Raw genomic sequence first — 4,578 nt, 5'->3', positions numbered from 1 at the left:
CGCTCCTAATCATGGTCTCCTAGAATAATTCATATTCACTGTCTCACCAGTGCTGTGTAGAAGGCCTTACAACATAGGTGCTAGTCAGCCAAATGCATGAAAACACAATAGAGTTGAGAATCCCATCCGGTGGGAGGTAGACCAGTTGTTTAATTGTAAAAAATTAATCAGGTAATTGAACCAGAGACTAACCAGAACAACAACTTTGAATGTAAACGTGATTTAATGTAATGTACTGTGCTTAATGCAATGTACTATTTGGAACAGCTACTATAGATAAATGGGTGCAAACCAACCCACCACCCCCACCCCCTTGAACTTCCGAGGGACATGTCAATCATAGGGCAACTTAGCCTTAGCATAGGGACAATTCTTTGTGTAAAAAAAAATATATACAAAGCAAGTTGATCAGTTATCGCTGTGTTCTTGTTCAGCTGTATGAAAAGCTAATAGGATTCAGCTGCCCTAAAGAGGATAAAGATGACGAGGAGACATACTTAAGCCTCCCCCCTGCGTTTCATCCATTGATGGAGAAGGTAGCTGAGCAGGAGAAAAGGTATGGACACGCCCAATACCTTTCAACACATTACACTTGATACTAATACTAACAAGGAAAATTCTGTGATGGTATACGGTTCCTCGCTTACTTGTTTTCAACCTTCTGCGAACTCAAGTAATTAAACGCGAAACACGGTAGTTCTAATGTCCTTGGACACTGAGGTCACGTTGACATCGACAATTCTGTTTCGTGCGTCTTAAATAATCTTTCTTCCATTATAAGTTGGAAAAACGCAGTGAGTTTAAAATCTCAGTTAAGGTTATCATCTTAAAGTTAAGGTGCGTTCGGTTGATTCAATTCCGGAATAAGAATACGTGGAGTGAAGATTTAATAACAGTATGTTTGGCGTTTTCAAGCAACAAGGATAATAAAGATATGTTTCAAATAGCATTTTAGCGGGTGTTTGACAATTTTAATGTGGATCTCCGTAAAAACAAAGGATTTCTAACTTCTATTCCATGTATTCCCATTCCGGAATACGGTCAAACAAACGCACCCTAAATTAAGTTTAGGGAAATGGATTGAGGCACTTATATATCAGAGCAGGTTCATAACATTGGTTTACTGTTAGCCACAGTATTTTATAAAACGCAGCCAAAGACTAAGGGTAGTATTATTTTCAAATTTAATTGACTTTGGCACGGACTTTAAGTTCTGTTGAATTCCACCATTATCTTCCGCTTTCGGGAGGATAAAAACATCACATGTGGTGAATCGCCAAAAGAAAGAGGGTTTTTCAAATTCACAAACTATCCTCCTCCTTCCAAGTCTGCATCACATGAGCTCAAACCCTTGCATGAAAATAATCAGGCACCCATAACTAGGAGCTTACAACTGCAATACTAGGTCTATGTAACCATAAATACAATGATTTAATGTACGCTCCTAATCATGGTCTCCTAGAATAATTCATATTCACTGTCTCACCAGTGCTGTGTAGAAGGCCTTACAACATAGGTGCTAGTCAGCCAAATGCATGAAAACACAATAGAGTTGAGAATCCCATCCGGTGGGAGGTAGACCAGTTGTTTAACTGTAAAAAATTAATCAGGTAATTGAACCAGAGACTAACCAGAACAACAACTTTGAATGTAAACGTGATTTAATGTAATGTACTGTGCTTAATGCAATGTACTATTTGGAACAGCTACTATAGATAAATGGGTGCAAACCAACCCACCACCCCCACCCCCTTGAACTTCCGAGGGACATGTCAATCATAGGGCAACTTAGCCTTAGCATAGGGACAATTCTTTGTGTAAAAAAAAAAATATACAAAGCAAGTTGATCAGTTATCGCTGTGTTCTTGTTCAGCTGTATGAAAAGCTAATAGGATTCAGCTGCCCTAAAGAGGATAAAGATGACGAGGAGACATACTTAAGCCTCCCCCCTGCGTTTCATCCATTGATGGAGAAGGTAGCTGAGCAGGAGAAAAGGTATGGACACGCCCAATACCTTTCAACACATTACACTTGATACTAATACTAACAAGGAAAATTCTGTGATGGTATACGGTTCCTCGCTTACTTGTTTTCAACCTTCTGCGAACTCAAGTAATTAAACGCGAAACACGGTAGTTCTAATGTCCTTGGACACTGAGGTCACGTTGACATCGACAATTCTGTTTCGTGCGTCTTAAATAATCTTTCTTCCATTATAAGTTGGAAAAACGCAGTGAGTTTAAAATCTCATTCCATACTCACTCGGTTGAGTGTAAGATTACTCCAAGTCATTTTCTTTCAATATTTATGCGTCACAGAATCAATGGGATATACGATCTATTGAAGGAACAATCATCATTGATTAAATCCATGGATCCCACTAAGAAGAGCCGGAAGTGAACACGCGGATACAGACAGTACTAAGCCCTCAGAGGACTTTTTTTAAATCTGTTTTTTTTATCTTTCGTAAGCTGTCACGGACATCTATTAACTGGAAGCTAATTTGTTTTTCCTGTTGATGTTTGAATATATTTCACTTTGACGAAAAGGTCTAACAATACCTTATGTTATTATGGCGCGCATAAAGTTTTGATCCCTGATCACTTTGTGTCAGCAATTGTGTGCATGTTAATTTTCGTAAAAATACCTATTTAAAATTTTCTCCATTATGAGTACGTAGTGAAAATAGATAGCGACTAAAAAACTTTGGGAGTTTCAGGAGCGAAAAACTAGTTGCCCACTTTGAGTGATCGTCCTCTCAGTCCTGATCGTTTTCAGGTTTATCTCCTCCATGGCGTTTCTTGTTTCGTTTGACGTAAACGGAGATATTGCGCGTTGAGAGGTTAAGAGACGCAAACCGTAGTGAGAAAGCTTTTCTAAGTATAAAGCGATAGAGGGACGGTTCACGTGGGAGAGATGCCGAAAATGTAGGCTCCGAGTCAGGCGTATGCCCGAGAGAAGCGCCAATGAAGCTATCGGTAAATCGTCGGAACTTTTATTTCGAAAATAAGGTTGTAGCCAGCTCCTCTAAATGTCAGTATGATGTCTGAAATATTACAACCAACCAGTGATTTTAATTAATTCGATGTATGCATATGTAATCTATCCAACTTGTAGAGATAGAATTCCAACTCAGTTAATAAAAAAAAAAACTTATTTCGTTCAATGGACTTGTTGTAGTTTGTGTAGTAATTATCGATCACTAAAGCGTCATCGACTTTTTCATTTTAAACTAAGGTACCTGCAACCAGTTTCATCACTTTTAAGAGAGCTTCTTATTATAGCGTTACAACTACTATACTGTATCACGCAACAGCAATGTTATGGTACCGTATGAAACATCAATTAGTGATAACAAAATGCGCCCACTGTTGTGATCTAATAAGTTACCATGGCAACAAGAAAGCTCTTCAAAAACACCCTATATTTCGTCTTTACTTGCTTATATCTCAAAAATGAACTCGGTGACCGCCATTTTTTATTGTCGAATAGTAATTAGCAATTTGAGATAGAACCATTGGCAAAGCTTTAAACAATTCATCGGAGCCAATTCAATTTTTCATTTGGTACTATATACATTGCTGTTACGTGATGCAGTGCTGTCGTGGCAACCCTTCTAGTAACTAGTGAAACTGGTTCCAGCCACCTTAAGCGGCAATACAGAAAGAATGCTTTCTACTTCACATAGACCCCCAAAGGCTCTTTATTCCACACTCTTAAAATTACTTTTTTTGTAGTAATAATAATTCTAATAACAACATTTTGAAGGGGAGGGGAGGAGGGGGTGACAAAAAAGGGAACTTGTTAGAATCTTGTTGAATTGTAAATGATATGCTAATTTGCATCGCCCACGTTGAGCAAAGTTTCAAGTAAAGGAAATTCAAAATGTCTCCCGAGAAAGGTTTTTTTCATCTTTGGTGTTTCTCCAACGTTCATCCTACCCTTGACAACCGTTGGGGAATGAAAGGAAAGCGAGCGAGCGAACAGTCATACAACTTTGCAGAAGTTTCAGCCGTTTGTGGACATGCGGAGGACAAGGGAATGTTGGACCTTTCGTATTATTACAGGTAACTTCAATTTTGCTTCAACAAAAATGCGATACAGTTTAATTAACAATTTTTTTCTGTGCGCGATTGTGATAATGGTGTCAAGGCGAGATTCCCTCAATGTTCCGGCAGTGGCAGCCTTTTTAAAAATGTCCGCTTTATCATCAAGAAAAGTGAAGTTGATCCATAGTTTACTCACATAAATACACGCTGTCAACTTCGCACAGTAATAATGGTGAACATGAAAGCCTCATTCACAGATTAAAATGTTACAATCATCTTTTATACCATAATAAATATTACCGAAAGTTTCTATTTGAGTATTATTGAATCATACTCTGGATTGCGCGAATAAATCGAAAGTTTAATTCACCTTGTACAGAGCAATAAAAACCTTTATATAGACAAGTTTGCAAGATAAAAGCTATTATAGCGTTTATTTTTATTACTATTTATTTAATGATTTATTGAACGATCGCTCCAATATTAGTAAATGACATTATCTATGTCTCTTGTAATTGCAGGCGCTGAT

General features: G+C 37.9%; 1 long non-coding RNA gene across 1 annotated transcript; it reads left to right on the top strand.

Annotated features, from left to right (window-relative positions):
* The first annotated feature begins 432 nt into the window (after positions 1–432).
* LOC138025038 (uncharacterized) lies at positions 433–3,157 on the top strand. The gene is made up of 3 exons (XR_011127130.1): positions 433–556; positions 1,874–1,995; positions 2,319–3,157. It is a non-coding gene; the product is annotated as an uncharacterized lncRNA (long non-coding RNA).
* The last annotated feature ends 1,421 nt before the right edge of the window (positions 3,158–4,578 follow it).

Source organism: Montipora capricornis, chromosome 11 (assembly GCF_036669925.1).
Source record: "Montipora capricornis isolate CH-2021 chromosome 11, ASM3666992v2, whole genome shotgun sequence".
Lineage (NCBI taxonomy): Eukaryota > Metazoa > Cnidaria > Anthozoa > Scleractinia > Acroporidae > Montipora > Montipora capricornis.
The sequence above is the reverse complement of the archived record's forward strand: the minus strand, read 5'-3'. Positions and strand labels throughout refer to the sequence as shown.